Source organism: Aotus nancymaae, unplaced genomic scaffold (assembly GCF_030222135.1).
Source record: "Aotus nancymaae isolate 86718 unplaced genomic scaffold, 86718_ANA_hifiasm-v0.15.2.pri h1tg000002l, whole genome shotgun sequence".
NCBI lineage: Eukaryota > Metazoa > Chordata > Mammalia > Primates > Aotidae > Aotus > Aotus nancymaae.
In genome coordinates this window covers 55,861,689-55,887,172 of record NW_026988413.1, presented here as the reverse complement: position 1 = coordinate 55,887,172, position 25,484 = coordinate 55,861,689, and the positions used below count along the sequence as shown (strand labels likewise).

The window sequence follows — 25,484 nt, the reverse complement described above, 5'->3', positions numbered from 1 at the left end:
TTCAGAAGCTCTTCGATCTGAAACAACAGGGTGCTTACAAAAAAAGATTGAAGGTATACAACTCATGGGTAAAAGGACACAAATTCAGAACACTGTAACTGTGGTGTGTAATCCACTCATGAAGAATAATAAGTAAATTGGCTGGGGACAGTAGCTTGTGCCTATAATCCCAGCACTTTGGAAGGCCGAAGTGGGCAGAATACTTGAGGTCAGTAGTTTGAGACCAGTGTGGTCAAGATGGCGAAACCCTGTCTCTACTAAAAATAAAAAAATTAGCCAGGCATGGTAGCGTGCGCCTGTAATCCCAGCTACTTGGGAGGCTGAGGCAGGAGAATTGTTTGAACACAGGAGAAGGAGGCTGCAGTGAGCTGAGACTGCACCACTGCACTCCAGTCTGGGAAACAGAGTAAGACTCCGTCTCAAAAAATAATAACAATAACATATAAATCAGAAATAACCATGGCAACCTGTTCAGAGATGGGCAATATGGCTAGGCCCAGTGGCTCACGCCTGTCATCTCAGCACTTTGAGAGGCCCAGGCGGGTGGATCATGAGTTCAGAAGTTCAAGACCAGCCTGGCCAAGATGGTGAAACCCCATCTCTACTAGAAATACAAATATTAGCCAGCGCAGTGGCAGGCGCCTGTAATCCCAGATACTCAGGAGGCTGAGGCAGGAGAATTGCTTGAATCCGATGGGGTAGAGGTTGCAATGAGCTGAGATCACACCATTGCACTCCAGCCTGGGTAACAGAATGAGACTCCGTCTCAAAACAAAAAATAAATAAAAATAAAATAAATAAAAGTAAAATTAAAAAAAAAAGACATGGGTAATATGAAAAGATCAACATTAAGAGAAGAAAAAGTCAAAATGTGATGGCAACTGAGTTAAAGATTTTTGTTGTTGTTTTGTTTTGCTTTTAGTTTTTCCTTAGTTTCCTTCTGATCAAAGTTGGTTGACATCTGTTTAAAATAACTTGAGGCCAGGCACAGTGGCTCACGCCTATAATCCCAGCACTTTGGGAGGCTGAGGGGAGCAGATCACCTGCGGTCGGGTGACCAGCCTGACCAACACGGAGAAACCCATCTCTATTAAAAATACAAAATTAGCCAGGCATGGTGACACATGCCTGTAATCCCAGCTACTTGGGAGGCTGAGGCAGGAGAATCAATTCAACTCAGGAAGTGGAGGTTGCGGTGAGCCAAGATGGCACTATTGTACTCTAGCCTGGGCAACAAGAGCAAAACTGTATCTCAAAAAAGAAAAAAAAAGGAGAAAAGGCTAGGCATGGTGGCTCATGCCTATAATCCCAGCACTTTGGGAGACTGAGGCAGGTGGATCACAAGGTCAAGAGATCAAGACCATCCTAGACAACATGGTGAAACCCTGTCTCTACTAAAAATACAAAAATTAACTGGACACAGTGCCGCGTGTCTGTAGTCCCAGCTACTAGGGAGGCTGAGGCAGGAGAATAGCTTAAACACAGAAGGTGGAGGTTGCAGTGAGCCAAGATCACGCCGCTGCACTCCAGCCTGGTGACAGAGTGAGACACCCTCTAAAAAAAAAAAAAAAAAAAAACTTGTTATTTCTAGATGTTTTTGCAAGCCCCCACAGTAACCACAAAGCAAAAACCTATCATAGATACTCTTTAAAAAAAAAAAAAAACAATGAATTAAAACACTACTAGAGAAAAATCACTTAAACACAAAGAAAAACAGTAAGAAAGAAGAGAGGAAAACACCAGAAAACAAGCAATGAAATGTCAGTGGCAAGTCCTTATCTACTGAAATAAACATTGAACAAAAATAGACGAAACTATTTAATTAAAAGACAAAATTGTTGGGAGGCCAAGACAAGCAGAATGTTTGAGCCCAGGCGCTCAAGACCAGTCTGGCAACATAGTTAGACTCCCGTCTCTATAAAAAATACAAAAATCAGCCGGGCAAGGTGGTACATGCTTGTAGTCCCAGCTAGTAGGTAGGCTGAGGTGGGAGGACCACCTGAGCCCCTCAGGCATAGGTTACAGTGAGCCGAGATGGCACCACTGCACTCCAGCCAGGGTGACATAGTGAAACCCAATCTAAAAAAAAAAAAAGAAAAAGAAAAAATTAGCCAGGCATGGTGGCACGCACCTTTAGACATCACTAATCATCAGGAAAATGCAAATTAAAACCATGAGATATCATCTCACTGAAGTTAGAATGGCTTTTATCAAAATGACAAAAAAATAACGGATGCTGGCAAGGATGCAGAAAAAGGAGAACACTTGCACATTGTTGTTGGAAATGCAAACTAGTACAACCAATATGGAAAACAGTATGTAGGTTCCTCAAAAAATAACTACCATATGATCCAGTAATCCTACTGTTGAGTATATACCCAAAAGAAAGGAAATCAGTATAGCAAAGAGATATCTGCACTTCCATGTTTATTCCACTATTTACAATAGCCAAGACAGGGAATCAACCTAAGGTTTCATCAACAAATGAATGGATAAAGAAAATGTGATACATATACACAATGGAATATTATTCAGCCTAAAAAGAGAAGGAAATCCCATCATTTGCAGCAATGTGAATGGAACCATTGGGCACTATGTAAAATGAAATAAGGCAGGCACAGAAATTCTACACGTTTTTACTCATATGCAAGAGCTTAAAAAGTGGATCTAATGAAGGTAGAGAGTTGATTAGTGGTTACCAGCAGCTAGGAAGGGCAGGAGGAAGGGAAGGATGAAGACGGGTTGATTAATAAGTAAAAAATACAGTTACAGGAGCCAGGCTCATACACAAGTAATCCCAGCTACTCAGGAGGCTGAGGTATGAGAATCACTTGAGGCCAGGAGTTTCCCAACAGCCTGAGTAACATCATGACATCCACATCTCTTTAAAAATGTTCGGCTCTTTTTTTTTTAATTAGCTGGGTATGATGGCACATGCCTAAAGTCCAAACTACTCAAGTGGATCCCTTGAGTCCACGAGTTCAAGGATGAAGCGAGCTATGACCCTGTACTGCAACTCTAGCTTGGTTGACAGAATAAGACCCCATCTCTAAAAAAATAAAAATAAACCCAATGGGAGGATCACTTGAGCCCAGGAATTTGAGGCTGCAGTGAGCTATAGCCATGCCACTGCATTCCAGCCTGGAGGACAGAGTAAGACTCTGTCTCTAAAATAAATATCAAAAAACAAGCCTGAGAAACATAGCAAGATCCTGTCTCTACAAAAACCTAAAAAAAAAAAAAATTACCCAGGCATGGTTGTACACACCTGTAGTTCTAGCTACTCAGGGGGCTGCAGTGATCTACCATAGTGTCATGGCACTCCTGCCTGGGTGACAGAGCAATACCCTATCTCTACAAGAAAAACTAGAATAAATATGTCAACAATCCATTTAGCTGGAAACTTCAGAATTATCTCCCAGATAACAGAAGACTGCCATTTTTTAACCATTCTCATGACTTTTTAAAATATACTACATACTTCCCTGCTTCCTAAAATATAAGAAAAATATCATTATGACAAAAAATTTTAACGCTCATCATTCTCATATTGATAACCCCAAAAACAGAAAAAAATTTTAAAAATTATTCAAAACTAAGAATTTGTTGTTGAGAGTCATTTCATTTTATTGCATTTGTTGTCCTGGATGTCTCTTAATTCTCAGATGTCATTTATCACTAGAGCAATGAGAGGTAACAGCTCTAACTTTTGGCAGTCACCAACAGGCCCATTCTCATTTTTTCTGTGCTAAGAAACAAGGTCCATTAGTACTATTCTTTAGAGTAATCAGGTTATCTATCTGTATTACAGTAAATTTCACACTGTATTCTGGTTAGTTACAAACAACTGTCTTAAGATCCTCATCCCACCTGCGTCAACTCCATGAGAGTAGAGAAGGCTTTTCTTTCAATAAACGTGTGTTTTATGCATGAAACAGGCTCTGTGACAAAGTAAGAAATTATTGCATTATTTTCTGCAGTAAATCAATGGCTTTCTCCTTTATAAGGTGCTCTTGGTTCAACTTTGTTAATCCTTCCTTCTTTCTCTTTGCTATGCTACAGCAGAGAAAGGAATTCTTAGTCCTTAAAGTCTTCCAGAAATAGCTTCTCAAATTTAGTCCCCTTATCTAACTGGCCTAGTCATTTTCTACAGTAAGTTCTATGACTGAATGAAATTACTCCTCCCTAACATTAGGGATCCACAATTTTTCTGAGTGTAAGTATAAATAAGGACGGACAATTTTCCCCAAAAGATGATGGCCTAATTTCCTTCTTATGTAGAGCTTTTTTTTTCTTCAACTGACAAATACAGATTGCATATATTTATGGTGTACAAGATGTTCTGATATACGAATACATTGTAGAATGGTTAAACCAAGCTATTTAACAAATATATGCATTACCTCACATACTTACCTTTTTTGTGTGTAGTGAGAACACTTAGCAATTTTCACATCTACAACACTATTTTTCACATCTACTTAGCAATTTTCACATCTACAACATATTAACTGTAGTCACTATGATATACAATAGATCTCTTCAACTTATTTCTCCTAACTGAAACTGCGTATCCTTTGAATATCTCCCCAATCCCCCACCCTCTGGTAACTACCATTTTATACACTTTTTCTATGAATTTGACTCATTTATACTTCACATATAAATGAGATCATGAGGCATTTGTTCTTCTGTGCCTGGCTTATTTAGTACAATGTCCTCCAAATTCATCTATGTTGTTGCAAATGAAATGACAGGATTTCCTTTTTTTTTTTTTAAAAAAAAAAAAGGGTTACACAATAATTTATTGATAGCCTCCTCTCCCCACCCTTGCCATCTATCAGTCACCTGTTCCGCTCATAGACTTTGTGCGCTAGCCCCTGGAAGATGGCTGGAGACAAGGGCACTGCGTATTCCTTGATGAGACCCATAAGGTGGATCCGTCTTCCTCAGACTGCAAGAACACAGCTGGTGGATCCAGGTACTTGTATAGTGCCTTCACCGGGTCAACCTTCTCAGCCTCCTTCTGCCCATAATTCTCCTGCGGGATCTGTTCTGGAGTGGCTTGCTGCAGACACTGAACCACCAACCAGCTGCATTTGTTGTCCTGGATGTCAGTGCCAATCTTGCCAGTCACACTGGGATCCCCAAAGAGGTCAAGGTAATCATCCTGAATCTGAAAGAACTCTCCCATCTCCAGCAGGATCTTCCTGAAGTTGGTGTACTCCTTCTTGCCATTGAAGCCCACCATATACATGGCTGCAGGTACAGGAATCAATTGTACTAGACAACAGATTTATACCTCTTTTCAGTGAATCTGCCAAGATCTACCCTGCCTGGGGGCAGCGGGACATGCTGTGATGAAGTCCAGAGTCTGCCCAATCTCAGTCTGATGGGAACTCTACAGGAGGAGTTCAATCAGGTTCAGGTAATAGGGCTGCTCCATGCAACAGAATATGTATCTCAGCAGGCGGTAGATACATGCTTCCAGAAGCACACCATCATTGATGGTATCCAAATCTATGCCTGCCTTCTGATACCAGCCAATCTGCCCCCGGCAGGTGAGGATAAATCCATGATGTCATCTGCCACCAGGAAGAATGCTTGCAGCAGTTCCACACACCAGCCCACAGTCAGGGTCCACTCAAGACTATCAGCAGCCTGTTTCCTTGGCTCCACCAGCTCCCAGAATGTTACCAGCACCATCAAACCCTGGTGATACTTGCCTCCAATGGCATTGCACTCCAGGACCTCCTTGAGTCAGGCAATAGCATCTCTTGTCTCTGGGTGCCCCATCTCATTCTCAGTCAGCACCCTGACAATCCAGGAGAAGTGTTTAATGAAATCCTGCTTTTCTTGGGCATAAACATCTGATTTCTGGTCTCCATTCATTCTGACGGAGGACCAAAGTGCTCTGTTCCTGGATGTGGGTTCCTGCTTGGTGGACTTCCTTCTTTCTTACGGCTGAATAATATATCCACTAAGTATATATATGAACATTTTCTTTATCCATGCATCTCTTGATGGAAACTTAGCTTGACTCTCTATCTTGGCTATTGTAAATAATGCTGTAACGGACATGGGAGCATAGTAATTTCCTTTCTTTTGGGTATATACTCAGCAGGAGGACTACCGGATCATACGGTAGTTCTATTTTTAATTTTCTGAGGAATCGCTATACTATTTTCCATAGTAGCTGTACTAATTTACATTCCTACTAATAGTGTGCAAGTGTTCACTTTCTCCACATCCTCACCATCTGTAGAGATTTTACAATACCAAAGTTCTTTACAAAAGAACTCTTACAATACCAAAAAAAAACTAAAAAAATTAACTTTTAAAAATAGTAAAACAGAAAAAGAAACAAAGGACATAAAACAGCAAGTTTCAAATAATGTTAACATTAAATAAACATAGAAACAAGTTCAATCTTACCAGTATTCAAAGAGATACAAATCACAACAGTAGCAAACCATTTAAGCACTTCTACACAGTAAGTGTAAACTGACAGTCTTATTGGAGGGCAATTTAACAATACATATAACAAGCTTTAAAACTGACCAATCCTTTGATTCCATAATTCCACAGCTAGAATTTAATAAAAAGGAAGCAAACCTGCACAAATACATTTGTCCATCATCCATGGGGGGTTAGCTCCCAGAACCCCCATAAATACCTAAATCCACGTACCACAACTTGTGGATGCTCAAGTTGCTTATATAAAATTACATAGTATTTGTATATATAATCTATGCACATTCTCCCACACATATTAAATCATCTCTGGATTACTTATAATGCCTAATATAATTTAAATACTATGTAAATAGTCGTTAAGACTGAGTTGTTTAATATGTATCATTTTTAATGTTGTATTGTTATCTTTCATTGCCTTTTTCCAAATACTTTAATCGATGGTTGGTTGCATACACAGATATAGAACCCAGAGATGCAGAGGGCCGACTGTACAGCTAGCTATACAAGGGTCCTCACCCCCCTTTATAATAGTAAGTAACTATAAATAACTTAAAAAAAATTTTTTTGAGATAGGGTCTCACTCTGTCACCCAGGCTAGAATACAGTGGCTGAAACATGGCTCACTACAGTCTTGACTTGCCCAACTCAAGTGATCCTCCCACCTCAGTTTCCCTAGTAGCTGGAACCACAGGCACATGCCACCATGCCCAGGCTAGTTTTTTATATTTTTTGAAGAGATGAGGTTTCACCATGTTGCCCAGACTGGTCTCGAACACTGACCACTTCAGCCTCCCAAAGTCCTGAAATTACAGATTTGAGCCATCACAACTGGCCAATAACTTATATTTTAATCATGGAAAATTGATTAAATAAAGTTGGGTATACTCATACAATGAAAAATTATGAAGCCATTAATAATCATGTTTAAAGTAAGAGTCAAAAATCCACAAAAGGATCCCAAAACTATCATATATACATGTGTATGAATACATGTGTATATACATGTGTACATATACATACATGCATATATGTGTTTGCACATACATATACAGATACGCTATCTTAAAACAAGGAAAATTGATTAAAAGTTTATAAAAAGAAAAGTCAAACTTCTCAATCCTCCCACACCAAATAGTTGAGAGATTATTTCACTCTCATCCCTTAAGGAAAACACTGAATTTTCATTTTTGAAGAAGCCAATTAGGCTTCAAGACTCAGGCACACCAGTTAAGGCAAAGGATGTATCTAAAAACAAGCTGGCTGTACTTCCCTAAAACACTTAAACTGAACTACATTTAGAAAGGAGATCTGGAAAATTAAAATACAATAGCAAAACTGAAAAACTTAAAAGGTTAGAATATAAAATTGAAATAATCTCCCAAAAAGCTCAACAACAAGGCAAAAAAACAGAAAACAGCAGCAAAATAAGGTGACCTAAAAGGATCTATTTAGGAGATCCAATAACAAGTTAACAGAAATTTCAAGGGGAAAAGGTTCAGAATTGCATAGGAAAGAAAAATATCAAATAAATAATATGATAAATTTTCCCCAAAAAAGATCAGTCTCCAGATGAAAGATTTCATAAGGGATGATTAAAAGAATGGAATCCACCACCATGGTCCCCTCCTAACACACACACTTACACACACAATTATGAAATTTCAGTACACTGGAGATAAAAGATCGTAAAACCGTTGAGAGGAAAGTAAAAAATAAACAGATCACATAAAAGATCAGTTAACTATGGAAATGAACTCTTCAACAGTAACAGTACATAGATGCTAGAAAGCAATACAGCAGTGCCTTCAAAATTGCGAGTGAAAATCATTTTTAACCTACAATTTTATAATCTACCAAACTATCAATCAAGTATGAGGGGAGGCATATTCAGACAAGCAAAAATTCAAAGAAAAAATTACCACACATGCATGCTGTCACAGGAAGTTACTTGAGGGTGTGCTCAAGTAAATTAACGAGCAGTAAACAAAGGAAGACAATGTGAGATCAGGGACCCAGCATAAAAGAGCAGAAGAAAATGTACTAGAATAAACACTGTGCAGATGGCTCATAGGATAACTAGTTCAGGCTGAAGTACAAGAATGGAGCTCTTAAAAACAAGACCTCTAGAAACAAAGGGGGACCTGGGAAATTATCTCTTATCACAGAACACAGAGAAGAGAGTAGAAAATGAAGCAATAGATACATATGTAAATGAAAGAGAGGCAATCTGCACAAAAAAAATGAAGAAAGCCATACAAAAAGGATCTCTCTCTGATCTGCATTAAGCAGCATTTGCAGAGTCATTATAAGCACTGATTATTGTTTTAACTAAGGTATGTGGAATTATTAAAAAGGGAAAGAAGCTAGGTTATAAAAGTAGTCATTCTGGCCAGGCACAGTGGCTTATGCCTGTAATCCCAACACTCTGAGAGGCTAAGGCAGGAGGTTCACTTGATGCCAGGAGGGCAAGATCAGCCTGGGGAAGAAAGTGAGGCCTTGTCTCTACAGAAAAAGAAATTTTTTTTTAGTTAGTTGAGCGTGGTGGCACAGGCCTTACTGCTACTCAGTAAGCTGCAGCAGGAGGATCGCTTAAGCCCAGGACATCAAGGCTGCAGTGAGTCATGACTGAGCCACTTGCACTCCAACCTAGGTGACAAAGCGAGTCTGTCTTGAAAAATAACACTAAAAATAAATAATAAAAGTGGTAATTCTTATATAACATAACAAGAATGCACTGTATGTCTAAAACTAATTTTTAAAAGTAGTATGAGCATTTTATTCAGAAATTTGGAATTAAAAGCAGATGGGATACTAAACAAGCTGAGTAACATGGATAGGGAAAGCTAGGGACATATCTTATTATAAATTTTTCAATATTTTTACATTTTATTTTAAAATTTACAATTATTGTCTTTCTCCCCAAAACCCTAAACTCCAGTCTAATCATAAGAACAACATCAGACAAATCCCAATTGGGAGACATTCCACAAAATACCTAACTGGTACTCCTCAAACAATAAAGGTCATCAAAAGCAATGGAAGTCTGAATACTGTCTCAGCCAAAAGGAGTGTATGGAGACACAGTGATTAAATATAATATAGTATACTGGATGAAATCCTTGAACAGAAAAAGGATATAAGACAAAATACTAAGGAAATTCTGAATAAAGTATGAACTTTAGTTAATAATAATGCATCACTACTGGTTCATTAACTATGATAAACATACTAAATAAATGTAAGATATTAATAATGGTGTATGAGAATTCTGTACTACCTTTGAAACTTTTCTGCAAATCTACAACTAAAATAAAATGCTTACTAAAAAACTTACAAAGGCAAAACTTAATTAAAAGAAATACAGATAAAAATTTAACAATATATAACAGAGGAGCTCCAAGACACACTGTTAACTTAAAAAAAAAAGCAGATTACAGAAATAAACATATATATAGTATATTTAGGCTTTTAAAAATAAACTACATAATCTTGGCCAGGCACAGGTGGCTCACACCTGTAATCTCAGCACTTTGGGAGGCCTAGGGGAGGCAAATCACCTGAGGTCAAGAGTTCAAGACCAGCTTGTCCAACATGGAGAAACCCCATCTCTACTAAAAATATAAAAAGAGGTCGATGTGGTGGCACATGCCTATAATCCCACCTACTTGGAAGACTGAGGCAGGAGAATCGCTTGAACCCAGGAGGCGGAGGTTGTGGTGAGCCAAGATCACGCCACCACACTCCAGCCTGGGCAACGGAAGCGAAACTCCATCTCAATAAATAAATAAACTACATAATCTCTTCTGTGAGTGTGTTTACATATGTACATATGTAAATGCACAGAAAAAGATCTGTAAGGGTAAATATTAAAAAGGGCTTACCCATGGCTGGGCTCAATGGCTCACGCCTGTAATCCCAGAACTTTTGGAGGCCAAGGTGGGCGCATCACCCGAGGTCAGGAGTTCGAGACGAGCCTGGCCAAAATGGTGAAACCCTCTCTCTACTAAAAAACTACAAAAATTAGCTGGGAGTGGTGACGCACATCTGTAATCCCAGCTACAAGGGAGGCCGAGGCAGGAGAATCACTTGAACCCGGAAGGCAGAAGTTGCAATGAGCCAAGATCACGCCATTGCACTCTAGACTGGGCAACAAGAGTGAAACTCCCATCTCTAAACAAATAAGTAAATAAATAAATGTTTCCAAAGGTCTCCCTCCATTAAAACTGTTGAAGTGCTGTTCTACTTCAATTGATATACATTATCTCAATGTTATGTTATAACCAAGAAGAAAAAAAGGGAGAAAATTAGAAATAATTACAGGCTGGCACAGAGATTCATGCCTGTAATCCTAGCACTTTGGGAGGCCAAGGTGAGTGGACAGCTCAAGCCCAGGAATTCAAGACCAGCCTGGGCAACACAGACTCTGTTCCTACAAAAAAAAAAAAAATTTTTTTTTTTTTTTTTTGAGACAGAGTCTTGCTCTGTCACCAGGCTGGGGTGCAGTGGCCGGATTTTGGTTCACTGCAACCTCCACCTCCCGGGTTCAAGCAATTCTCCTGCCTCAGCCTCCTGAGTAGCTGGGACTACAGGCGCAAACCACCACACCCAGCTAATTTTTGTATTTTTAGTAGAGATGGGGTTTCACCGTGCTGGCCAGGCTGGTCATGACTCCTGACCTCATGATCCACCTGCCTCAGTCTCCCAAAGTGCTAGGATCACAGGCGTAAGCCACCATGCCAGGCCAAAAAAAATTTTTTTAATTAACTGGGCATGATGGTACATGCCTGCAGTCCCAGCTAGTTGGGAGACTGAGGTGGGAGGATCGCTTAAATCCAGAAGGTCATGGCTGCAGTAAGCTGTGATCATGCCACTGCACTCCAGTCTGGGCTAGGAGTAAGACCCTATCTCAAAAACTTAAAATAAGAATGAAAAAATAAACAATTATATATGTATTCTGAACATGCATACACACATATATATTTATTAGGTTTAACAGTTTTTAAGAAAAAGAAGCCATACTTTTACCCATCAAACCACAGATTTTGATGTACAGGAAGTTCTTTATATAGGTGCATTAATTTTTTAAAAAATTGCGAGTCATAAAAATCCACACTGGAAGTTCTTAAGAAATGTTGGCCAGGCACAATGGCTCATGCCTGTAATTCCAGCACGTTGGGAGGCCAAGGCATACGGATCACTTGAGGTCAGGAGTTTGAGACCAGCCTGGCCAACACAGTAAAACCCCATCTCTACTAAAAATAAAAAATTAGCCAGGTGTGGTGGCGCATGCCTGTAATCCCAGCTACTCGGGAGGCTGAGACACAAGAACTGATTGAACCCAAGAGGCGGAGGTTGCAGTGAGCAGAGATTGCACCACTGTACTCCAGCCTGGGCAACAAAGCAAAATTCCATCTTAAAAAAAAAAAAGAAAAAAAAAAGCCGGGCATGGTGACTCATACCTGTAATCCCAGCACTTTGGGAGGCAAAGGCGGGCAGATCACAAGGTCAGGAGATCAAGACCATCCTGGCCAAAGTGGTAAAATCTCGTCTCTACTAAAATACAAAAATTAGCTGGGAGTGGTGGCGCTTGCCTGTAATCCCAGCTACTTGGGAGGCTGAGGCAGGATAATCACTTGAACCAGGGAGTCAGAGGTTGCAGTGAGCCGAGATCACACCATTGAACTCCAGCCTGGTGACAGATCGAGACTTAATCTCGAAAAAAAAAAAAAAGAAATGTTAGAATTTCATACTACAGCTTTCAGTCACAATATATTCTTGCTGCACAAACATCAAATAGGCTTCAGGCTATCACAGTTTTGCCTGCCCTGAATATAAGCCATAATTCACACCACAATAACGCAGTCTATGAAATCAATTAAACTGAGCAACAACAATGACATCCCCGACTTCCCTCTCCTACATCCTGCCAGGAATAATGTATGGCTAGAAACAGATGAAAGAACAAGCAGGAGCAGGATTATGTTCTAATCAAAATATTAGAACATAAACAGAAAAATAAAAAATGAAGGAGATGAAGGATACAGTAAAAAGAGAAAGGACTTCATAAATAGTAAATGGGAAAGAAGTGATTTATCATACCACCTCCCTAACACAGCTAATGAAGACTAACAAGTCCAATGGCTTCTTAGCCCTTTTTCCGTGGACCTCATTGCAACATAACAGTATTAATTCCTCCTCAAAATTTCTTCCTAAGTGTCAATCAAACTGTACTATCCTACCTGACTACTCTCTCATTCTCATAATCCTACCATCCAAACCCACACATTTACCTAGGATCTTTCCTAGGCATTCTCTCTTTTCTATACTGCCTCTAAAAATGCACTCCCATGACGTAAACTATAACCTTGTGGCAAACTAATCTCCAAATTAATCTCCCAATCCAACCCCACTGCCAAAGTCCACACCTTCATCTCCACAAGATATATTTAACACCAAAATATCATTTCTCTAATATAAAAAAGGTTCAAGTTCTCCTTCCAATTCTCTATTTTAATGGCACATCCTCGTCCAACATCCAAATACAAAAAATTTTCAGTTAACATTAATACTACTTCCTTCTTCAATTTTCCCGACAGTAAATCACTTGACCAGTTTAGTTCATCATTCTGTTAAAACATTTCCATCCTTTTTTTCCCTTTCCACAGTCACCACCTAGTGGATACTCACTAGCTTTTGAAAGAAAGGACTTCCATACCTACAGTTTCTTTCTTTTCCACCAACCCAGTAAGCACAGTGACCAAAAGGATTCCTTAAATGTACTGTTTACCATGTCACTCTCTTCTGCTTAAAACAAATGAACAAACAAACCCAGCTTGCCTCTGCCTATCTAAAAACAGAAAGCTCCCACAATATGTCATTTAAGAATCTTAGCAGTCAAGACTTACCTTCTTTTAGCCTTTTCTTCAACTATTCACCTACACATATAACAAGATTCCAGATTACTTGGTTCATCATTACTCAAATGTCTTACTCCAATATTTTTACTAGTATCACTTAAGTAAAATGGCGTTGCCCATTCCAATTCCACATGCCAAAACCCTACACATCCTGCAAGATCTAGTTGAAAGTTAGCTTCTTCCATTGGGACTCCTTGATGTCCACAACCAGAAATGATCATACCCTCCTCCTCCCTTTTTCATAATTTGAATTCTGATTCTTTCTATAACTGCTCTGTCTGCCCTCCTGGTTTCTAAGCTCCTTTGCAATTATCATATCCTATTCTTCTTTGCTACCTTCTGTAGAACCTAGAATGGTGCTCTGCATATAAGTGATGCTCAAAGTGAATGAAGTCTCCAGGGGCAAAAGATTAAAATAAAAAATAAATTACTAATGATAAGCATTTGAAGGCAATCACAGAAGACAAAAAAGCAATATGCAGAAAAAAAATGACCAACAATCAGCAGTGTCTTTTACATTGCAGCTAATTATCTCTCCAATTAAATTAAAAATTCTCTAAAGAAAAGAAATATAAAGCTCTCCTCTTTGTATCTCCCCTTCTTCCAACCCCACCCAAGCACAAAGCAGGCAATAAATGTTTGTTAAATCCACATAAGAAAGAAAGCAGCGAAGAAGGACAAATGAGAGAAATCTCATCATTACATAATGATGTAATATAAGAAAGTATATGCCCTCATAAAATTCTAGGAATAAATAGAATATGGTGGAAGTATGACAAGAATGGGCAACATAGTGCTTGAGTGGGGCAGCTGTCAGAAAAGTTTCCACAAAATTTGTTTTTTCATGGAAAACAACTTAGAGATCTCAATTTACAGAGGAAAACCCCTCATGTGACAGACGAAAAAAGGTTGAGGCTCAGAGAATTTAAACGATTTTCCAGAGACAGAGACTGAGTAAGTGGCAAAAGTAGGACAACTTCTAATCAGGTCTCCTAGTTTCTAGTCAAAACTTCTTATACCAAGCTTTAGAAATGAAAATCAATAAACATAATGAGAATTCTTTGTACTACAAATATTTTATGGTATTTAGCTAATGGGAGATAGTTCCTTATAACCTGCACACATAAACACTATTTGTGGCTCTTTTTCTGCACCCAATCTTCCCCAGCAAATATATAGTAGGGTAAGAAATGTAGAAATGGGTTCCAGAAACTTAAAAGGAAAAGAAGAAAACCCTTCTGAGATGTAACAGGCTTCAGGAAGACAGCATTTATTAAAACACCTGACTCTTCCTCCTCTAGAGTGGTCTGCCCATTCATACTGATGGAAATTGCTACCAGGATGAATGGTACTAGTGTACCTATTAGGTTGGTACAAAAGTAATTGCGGTTTTTGCCATTTTGCATCAACTTTTAACTGTTAAAAACTGATACATGTTAAGAATCCGGAGATTTGAAGGACTTGTACAGATCCAGTCAACTAAAAACACAGGACTTGAGAACTGCTAAACTGAGGAAGAACTGTGGAGCTTCTGTTGCTTGTACTTATAAAATCAAGGGTTTGTACTAACTGATCTTTGAAGACCCCTCCTTTTCTAATATTCTGTGATTCTATGTTTCTATTTTCTTATAAAGAGAAAAATTTGGCCGGGTGCAGTGGCTCACTCCTGTAATTCCAGTACTTTGGGAGGCCAAGGCAGGCAGATCACCTGAGGTCAGGAGTTCCAGACCAGCCTCGGCAACATGGTGAAACTCCGTCTCTACTAAAAACACACAATTAGCCAGGTGTGGTGGCGCATGGCTGTGATACAGCTACTCGGGAGACTGAGGCAGGAGAACTGCTTGAACCAGGAAGGCAGAGGTTGCGGTGAGCCGAAATCACACCACTGCACTCCAGCCTGGGCAACAAGAGCGAAATTCTGTCTCCAAAAAAAAAAAGAAAAATTTAGTATAATGACTCATACAGAAACACTATCCTGTGTTTTATACAGTAATGCATAAAATGTTTCTGTCTGAAGACATTATGAAAAAATTCAAATTGTAGAATACTCCTCTCTCACTATTCAGGGAAAGGCAGGTTTTCGGGTTGACATATTACAGACCAAAACAAAACAAAACCAGGAAACAGAATTTTGAAAGTATTAATAGGATACTTTAAGACAGCTGTGATTAAAAAATCCTAAATGGGACAGCCGCAGCGGCTCACGCCTGTAATCCCAGCACTTTGGGAGGCCAAGGTGGGCAGATCATTTGAAGTCACTCGACCAAAACAGTGAAAACCCATCTCTACTAAAAATACAAAATGTAGCCGGGCATGGTGGCCCATGACTGTAATTCCAGCTACTCAGGAGGCTGAGGGATGAGAATCACTTAAACTCAGGAGGGAGACGTCGTGGTGAGCTGGGATTATGCCACTGCACTGCAGCCTGGGTGACAGATTCAGACTTTGTCTCCAAAAAGACACCCTAAATGTATTGTAATATAATGGAAATAATTCAGGCTCAGTAATTATACAAATTAAGCTCAAATTCTAGCTCTGCCAATAACTGACCTAGTGACACAAAGCAAGTTACTTAACTGTGTTGTGCCTCAGTATTCTCATCTGTATAGATAATAGCACTTGTCTTTTACAATTTTTATAACAAGGCAACATATGCATTATTTCCAACACTATGCTCAATACCTAATCTTAAGCACTTGACAAATATAGCTATTTTTAAATACAAATATAATTTTATTATAAAAGCACCCAGTCACAGACAGTGACAAAAATACTACATAACAATAGTCACAAGAACACACAGAGTAAGAGGAAAATAAAAAAGACACATACAGATGGGCACAGTGGCTCATACCCACAATCCCAGCACTTTGGAGGACAAGGTGGGAGGATGGCTTAAGGCCAGGAGTTCGAGACCAGCCTGGGCAACATGGTGAGACCCTTTCTTTACAGAAAACACAGTGACTAGCCAAGCATAGTGGTGCGCACCTACAGTACTGGCTACTCAGAAAGCTGAGACAGAAGGATCACTTGGGTCCAGGAGTTTGAGGCTGCAGTGAGCCGTGATCACACCACTGCACTCCAACCTGAGCAACAGAGTAAGACCTTCTCTTTACAGAAAAAAAAATTTTAAAATACATATATAGATAAAAACCAAGCCAGGCATAACATGATAAAGTGGCCTGTGAAAAATTTTAGTTTAGGTTTTCCTCTAAGTCCACATTATACAATTACATTATTTATTATAATTTATAGTCTGTAATGCCAATGGTAAATCACGTTCATAGTTCTTAATGATAACAATATGTATGGGCATATATAACTATGGGAACCATACTCTTGTTATATTTGTTATATACTCTTAGTTATGCTTTTTCACACAACCAATTAAAATTCTAAATCTGAAGAAACTTGTACAGTTAACATTATTAAATAACTCACCTACAGATGCTTTATCGATCTTAATTCAATTAGAATGTGCTCTAAATGAAATTTTCCAAAATACACATACATTCTGTGCCCTAATATATGTGCAGTGAGAAACTGGTTCAGACTTCCAAGGCTAAGTCATAAGAAGACTTGCTGTTTCTACCTATGTCTCTGGGTATCAAGACTCTTGGGGTCCTGAGCTGCCACATAAGAAATCCAACTTCCTAATTAACAGACCATGTGGAATGGCCCTGAAACAACTTGAAGAAATAGAAGGGTTCACTCAGCTCCTATCTAGCCATCCCTAACATAGCAACAGGCACGTGAGTAAAGTCATCTTGGACCTTCCAAGCCAGACCAGCCACCAATACAACACCAATGAGCAACCCCAGGCAACACTGCGTGAAGCAAAGGAAATCACCCAGCCAATCCTGCCAGAATTCCTAATCTACAAAACCATCTGATATAATAAAATGGTTATTGTTTCAAACCAGAAAATTTTAGGACAGTTTGTTATGCATTAAGAGATAATTCAGCCTTCACAAAGTCTTATTACAGATAATGAAAAAGTTGTCTTGTTTAAGTATATACAAGACATGTACTGACTCTAGAAAAATGTTAAAGTAGAAAATTATCTTACAAAATACACGGATGGGCCAGGTACAGTGGCTCACACCTGTTATCCTAGCACTTTGAGAGGCTGAGGTGGGCAGATTGCTTGAACCCAGGAGTTTGAGACCAGCCTGGGTAACATGATGAAACCTCATCTCTGTAAAAACTACAAAAAATTAGTCAGGTGTGGTCACACGCCTGTAGTCCCAGTTACTAGAGAAACTGAGTTGGGAGGATAACCTGAGCCCAGGAAGTTGAAGCCGTGATTACACCAATGCTCAACAGCCTAGGCAACAATGAGACTCAGTCTCAAAAAATACAAAACAAAATGCACTGATATATTAAAATCAAGGAGTGAAGGGCTATAAGAAAAAAAAATGCTTAATAATATATAATGTCAGAGCTATAAACAGAATCAAACACCTTGAAATTACTTTCTCCCTTAACTTCTGTGACAAGGTATAGCTCACTTTTCCTATCTAGTTCCCATGAATGTCACTTCATATAATTTCTCTCTCCATACAACTCCTTTATCTCTGTCTCCTTGCTAAAATCCTACCATATTGTCCTTTCAAAGTTTCTTCTCCTACATCCTTTCTCCCTTTTTTTTGTTTTTTTCCTGAGACAGAGTGCTGCTCTGTCACCCGGAGTGGAGTACAATGGCATGGATCTCAGCTCACTGCAGCGTCCGCTCCCGGGTTCCAGCGATTCTCCTACCTCAGCCTCCGGGGCAGCTGAGACTACAGGCACATGCCACCAAGCCCAACTAATTTTTGTATTTTTAGTAAAAACAGAGTTTCACCATGTTGGCCAGGCTGGTCTCAAACTCCTGACCTCAGGTGATCCACCTGCCTCGGCCTCCCAAAGTGCTTGGATTACAGGTGTGAGACACAAAGCTCAGCCCCTTCTCCCCTTCTTAACTGCCTTTATTAACATCTGCCTCCCCTCACTCCCACCACCACAACTTTCTATTTGTGGTATTTAACTTAATGCACTACATATTGTAAGTATTCTGCTGCATTGCTTAAGCTACTTGGAGACAGAGATGGTATTTACTGATTCTGCCATTTTTCTTAACACTTTGGCACAGCATCTAAGTTCCAAAAATGTTTACCTTTGTTAAAAGAGATCTTAGATTTCAAAGACAAAAACAATCCTTTTAGTACCACAAAGTATTTTACTATAATTCATTCTGTCTCCGATTACAACTGTATAGCCTTTCACTGTTATAAAATTATATATCCAATTATCAACTATATGTATATCAACTATATGTATAAAAAACAAAATCTTTTTTATATACTAGTAATAATCTCACTGAAATATACTGGAAAAAACTCCCAATCATAAAAACAAAACAAAATACTAGAAGAAAACTTACAATCTGTATTAAATACCAATAAATCTCTATGGCAATATAAAATAAGACTATAGCCAGGCACAGTGGCTGACACCTGTAATCCAAACACTTTGGGAGGCCAAGGAGAGAGGATTCCTTGAGGCCAGGTAACGTAATGCGACTATCTCTACAAAAAATGAAATAAAAAAACAGCTGGGAGTGGTGTCACTCACTTGTAGTCCCAGCTACTCAGGAAGCTAAGATAGGAAGATAGCTTAAGGCCAGGAGTTCCAGACTGCAATAAGCTATGATCATGCCACCGCACTCCAGCCTGGACAACAAAGGAAGACCCTGTCTCCTTTGAAAAAAAAAAAAAGAATGTAAGAATAGATGGGCCAGGCACGGTGGCTTGTGCCTGTAACCCCAGCACTTTGGGAGGCCAAGGCAAATGGATCACCTGAAGTCAGGAGTTCAAGACCAGCCTGGTCAACATGGCAAAACCTGTCTTTACTAAAAATACAAAAAATAGCTGGGCATGGTGGCGTGCACCTGTAATCCCAGCTATTCCGGAGGCTGAGGCAGGAGAATCACTTGAACCTGGGAGGTGTAGGTTGCAGTGAGTCAAGATCAAACCACTATACTCCAGCCTGGGCAACAGAGCGAGACACTGTCTAAAAAAAAAAAAAAATAGATGAAGATACACATGCAGCTTTTAAGTACAAAGATAATTCTGTCATGACTACAATTTTCTCCTAATTTAATCAATAAATTAAATGAAAATATCTATAGCATTATAGGGGGTAGAAGAACTTTACAAAGTAATTCTCAAGTTAATCAAAAAGGGGGAAGAAAAAAATAAAAGGAGCCAGGCAGCTGAGGCAGGAGGATCATTTGAGCCTAAGTGTTCAAGGCTGCAGTGAGCCATGATCATACCACTATACTCCACAGCCTGGGTGACAAAGTGAGAGCCTGTGTCAAAAAAAAAGAGAAAGGGAATCTTGGCAATCTTGACCCAAATCTTACAAACAGAAGTTTTCAAAATGGACCTAAACATAAACCTAAAACCATAAAATGCCTAGAGAAAACATAAGACAAAATCCTGTGACCTATGGTTAGGTGGTTAGGCAATCCTTTTTAAGTTAAGAAACAAAAGATACGGCCGGGTGTGGTAGCTCACGCCTGTAATTCCAGCACTTTGGGAGGCTGAGGCGGGTGGATCACCTAAGGTTGAGAGTTCAAGACTAGCCTGACCAACATGGTGAAACCCCATCTCTACTACAAGTACAAAAGTTAGCTGGGCGTGGTGGCATATGCCTGTAATCCCAACTACTTAGGAGGCTGAAGCAGGAGAGTCACTTGAACCTGGCAGGTAGAGGTTGCGGTGAGCTGAGTTAGTACCATTGCACTCCAGCCCAGGCAACAAGAGCAAAACTCTGTCTCAATTAAAAAAAAAGAAAGAAAAAGAAAAAAAAATGCAAATCATAAAAAAAATTAAAGTACAAAGTGGGCTTCATTAATTTATAAATTTCTGCTGTGAAAAACTATGAAAGACAGGGAGCCACAGTGGCTCAGGTCAGTTGTCCTGGCACTTAAGGAAGTGAGGTTATGCATTCAAGGCCAGCCTGGGCAACATGAGAACCTCTCATTCGTTAAAAAAAAAAAAAAAAATTTTTAATTAAAAAAAAAAAAAGAAAGAAAAACTGTGAAAGACAATATTAAGAGAATGAAAAGACACAGAGAATGGGGTCAGGAGAGAACTGAGGCCAGGAGTTCAAGACCATCCTGGCCAACATGGTGAGCCTCCATCTCAACTAAAAAGAGAATGATAGAAAACATTTGCAGCCTGGTGCAGTGACTCACACCTGTAATCCCAGCACTTTGGGAGGCCGAGGTGGGGGAATCATTTGAGGTCAAGAGTTCAAAAACCAGCCTGGCCAACATGGTGAAACCCCATATCTACTAAAAAAAAAAACAAAAAATTAGCTGGGCGTGGTGGTGGGCGCCTGTAATCCTAGCTACTTAAGAGGCTGAGGCAGAAGAATCACTTGAGCTCAGGAGGCAGAGGCTGCAGTGAGCTGAGATCATATCATTGCACTCTGGACTTGTACCCACAACATGTAAACAACTTTCACAATTTGATAATAAGAAAACAACCCAGTAATAGACACTTTGAACAGACAACTCACCAGAGATAAGTATAGAAAATAAGTACATGAAAAGATGCTCAACATCACTATTCATTAGGGTAATGCAAATTAAAACCACAATGAAATACTACTATGCATCTACTAGAATGGCTGAAGATTTCTAAACTGGCAATATCAAGAGTTGGCAGTCTTTCTTGAGGGGAGCTCTGAATAAGGGAAAAAAAAGAGTTGGCAGAAATGAAAAATACAACCACTTTGGAAAACAATTTGGCAGTTTCTTGTGAACTTAAACATACACTTAGGAAATAGCCCAACAAGTCCACTGCTAGGGCCAGGCACAGCATCTCATGCCTGTAATTCTAGCACTTTGAGAGGTTGCAGCAGGCGAATCACTTGAGGCCAGGAGTTCGACACCATCCTGGCCCACATGGTGAGATCCCCATCTCAACTAAAAATACAAAAACAATTAGCTGAGTGTGGTGGCGGGCACCTGTAATCTCAGCTACCTGGGAGGCTGAGGCACAAGAACCACCTAGCCGAGATTATACCACTACACTCCAGCCTGGGCAACAGACTAAGACTCTGTCACAAATAATAATAATAATAATAATAACAATAATAATAATAATAATCCACTGCTAGGTATTTACCCAAGAAAAACAAAAACATATATCCACTCCAAGATTTTGTTTTTTTTGTTTTTATTTTTTTGAGACATAGTCTTACTCTGTTGCCCAGGTTGGAGTACAGTTGTGCCATCTCGGCTCACTGCAACCTCCGCCTCCCAAGTTCAAGTGATTCTCATGCCTCAGTCTCCAAAGTAGCTGAGATTACAGGCACATGCCACCACACCCGACTAATTTTTTTATTTTTAGTACAGATGAGTTTTCACTATGCTGGCCAGGCTGGTCTCAAAACTCCTGACCTCAAGTGATCTGCCTGCCTCAGCCTCCCAAAGTGCTAGGATTACAGGGGTGAGTCACCACGCCCAGTCCACTCCAAGATTTCTATGTGAATGTTTAGGGCAGGCTTACCCATAATCTTCAAACACTAGAAACAATCTAAATGCCCACCAACTTACAGCAACAAACTGAGCTATCTTCCCAAAAGGAATTACTACTCAGAAATAAAAAGAAATGAACTAATTCATGCAACTGTAGTATGGATCTCAAAAGCAACATAACAAGTAAAAAAAGCTAGACAGAAAAAGCTAGTGTATGATTCAACTTATACAACATTCTGAAAAAGGCAAAACTATTGAGACAGAAAACAGATCACCCTTGGATTAGAGATGATGGGAGAGCAATGAGTAGCAAGAGGGAACTTTCTGAGGTGATAAAAATCTGCTATGTCATTACTCTACTGGTGGCTACCAACTGTATATATTCATCAAAACTCACAAAACTATATACCTAAAAAGGGCAAATCTATTTTATGTAAATTACACTTCAATAAGTTTAATGTTCCAAAAAGCCAGGAAAATTTTGAGTAAGAATATGGGGATTTTTGCCCTATAGATACCAAATCTATCCTAAAGATAGAGTAATGAGGGTGTTAGCTGAGCAGAAACAAACTTATAGAGGTAGATGTAAAAAACTGCAAATCTGAAAACAGACCCAACTACACATGTGATTTTAGTATGATAAACATTAGCATTCTACATCTTTGTGGAAAGAAAGGACTATTCAATAAATGATGTTAAAAAAACTAATTATTGGAACCAAATTAATTTGGATTCCTAATTCTGTGTCCAAATAAATTCTACATAGAGCAAAGATTTTAATCAATAATGTCATACAAAATATTAATAGGCTATTTAAGAAAATGTTTTTTAAAAACTAGAGGTAGAAATAACGTTTCTGGGCCGGGCACGGTGGCTCACGCCTGTAATCCCAGCACTTTGGGAGGCCGAGACGGGTGGATCATGAGGTCAAGAGATCGAGACCATCCTGGTCAACATGGTGAAACCCCATCTCTACTAAAAAAAAATACAAAAAATTAGCTGGGCACGGTGGCGCGTGCCTGTAATCCCAGCTACTCAGGAGGCTGAGGCAGGAGAATTGCCTGAACCCAGGAGGCGGAGGTTGCGGTGAGCTGAGATCGCGCCATTGCACTCCAGCCTGGGTAACAAGAGCGAAACTCCGTTTCAAAAAAAAAAAAAAGAAAGAACGTTTCTAAGAAATAAAAGCCAGAACAGCCAGGCAAGGTGGCTCACACCTATAATCCCAACACTGGGAGGCCAAGCATGAGGACTGCTTGAGGACAGGAGTTTGAGATCAGCCTCGGCAATACGGCGAGACCACAGCTCTATTTAAAAAAAAAAAAGAGAGAGAAAGAGAAATAAAAGCCAAAAAATTGAATTATTAATTAGAGTACATAAAAACCTAAAACCTCTGTATGAAAAGAAGATCAAGCATATCCCCTTAAATAATGTTCATGAACTAATGACAGCTTTGAAAGAAAAAAAATTCAACAGTAAAGGGCTGTGTCTTGCTGTTGCCCACAAAATAGTCTGAACTCCTCATCCTGGCAAAAAGAAAGCACATTGTGGCAGACTTTCAACTGCCAGGCCATCTTAACTTCCAACTTTGTACAAAAGCATCAATCTCAGCCAAATGGTTCTAATCACATGACCACTGAACATGCCACACACCCTCCCGCCTCTACAATCTTATTCACACCAGCCCACCCTCCTACCCCAAATAAGCCTGTCTCCATCATCTCCACTTACTTAAACTATACTCTTCCTCCAAAATCCAGTTCATTCATTTGGTAGTCTCACAACACAAGGTATAATTCTGGATGAAGGAGATTTAAAACCAAAACTAACAAAATTTGCATAGTAGTTGAGAGCTGGGGCTCTGAAATCATACTATCTAAAGATATGAAACCTAGATTTACTACTTATTTTATATTTAAATTTTCTGTTGCTTATAGCCATTACTGGAGATAGTGGGGGAAAAAAATTAAATAAATAAATTTTCTGAACTTCCATACACTGTTTATGAAAGACTAATACCTAATTAAACTTTAAAGGACTTGTGAAAACTATATAAAACCACAGTATATGTAAAGTGCTGAGTACAGGTCTATAAATTTTAGCTATTATTATTATTATTATTGTTTCTATCCTCAAAGATCTCATATCCCAGCTCATAGTGCATCAAGCATTCACTGCATCAGCTTCTGACCTATCTCAAAAGTGCTTGATATAGATGCTAGTCTATAATTTAAAAAAGAGAGAAGTGCTTGACAAAATTTACAAATTTTGGTACTTTCATTATCTTCAAATGAGAAAACTGAGTAATACTGAATATTTATTCCCTTAAGATACAAAATTCATCAGTGATCCAACCAGAATATGATCCCAGGACATCTGCTTTCCATATATTGCTCTAATGACAAACCAGTGAAAGTGGCTCTGAATTAAATATCTACAGAAAATATACACCATTCCTATAAAAAAGGTTAATAAAAGTAGCTACTTAAATATGCAATGTAAAGATAGTAGATAAAATTAATTTCTTGATGAAAAAACTATATGTTTTTCTTAGATTAATCATTAAGTGTAAGAGAAAGGTCATAAATGATCATTAAAACAATACCTGCTCTGAAGGACTTCATAAAATCTAGGACCAGACACAATTGCTCAAGCCTGTAATCCCAGGACTTTGGGAGGCCGAGGGAGGTGGATTACTTGAGGTTGGGCATTCAAGACCAGCGGGGTCAACATGACAAAACCCTGTCTCTACTAAAAATACAAAAATTAGCTGGGCGCGGTGGCGCACACCTGTAATTCCAGCTACTTGGGTGGCTGAGGAATGAGAATCACTTGAACCTGGGAGCCAGAGGTTGCAATAAGCTGAGATCGTGCCACTGCATTCCAGCCTGGGCAACAGAGTGAGACTCAGTCTCAAAAAAAAAAAAAAAAACCAGTTTAATGGGAATTTATATGAGTATATAGTTAATTTATATTAGCCAATAGAGGACATTATGGAGTAGAGAATACAATTTTAAATTATATACAATATCATCAATATATATTTGCTATATTTAAAAACAGGCAGGGCATTTTTATTCTTGACCATATTACCAATACTGCAATAGATTACCAAATATAATGGACTACTACAATCAATCTTTATCTGCAAGCACTGTGCAAGTGGCCTTCCAAAATTCAAACTACGGTGAATTAGAATTCAATAAAAGTGTTTACCATAAGATTTTGATCAAACGGGTAACAATAAACTTACAAATATTTACTCTGGTACCCAAAATCAAAATAGATTGACAAATTTTAAATTAGACATAGGAGCAGCAATTTATACTGAATTCCCCACCCCCCAAAATAATTCATTTTGTATTTAGGAATCATTTGGCATCATTCTTTAACCCCCAATGAAACGGTTAGGCTGAGATCATTGCCAATATAATGCCATTAAGGCCAGGCCCAGTGGTTCATGCCTGTAATCCCAGCACTTTGGGAGGCTAAGGTAGGTGGATCACCTGAGGTCAGGAGTTTGAGGTGAAACCCTGTCTCTACTAAAAATACAAAAATTAGCC

At 39.1% G+C, this 25,484-nt stretch overlaps 1 protein-coding gene and 1 pseudogene across 1 annotated transcript in view; both read right to left on the bottom strand.

Moving 5' to 3' along the window:
• RSBN1L (round spermatid basic protein 1 like) overlaps positions 1 to 25,484 on the bottom strand; it is a 90,561-nt gene that overhangs the window by 56,562 nt on the left and 8,515 nt on the right. The gene's annotated exons all lie outside the window — the stretch shown is intronic.
• LOC135270066 (farnesyl pyrophosphate synthase-like) lies at positions 1,613 to 7,371 on the bottom strand (annotated as a pseudogene).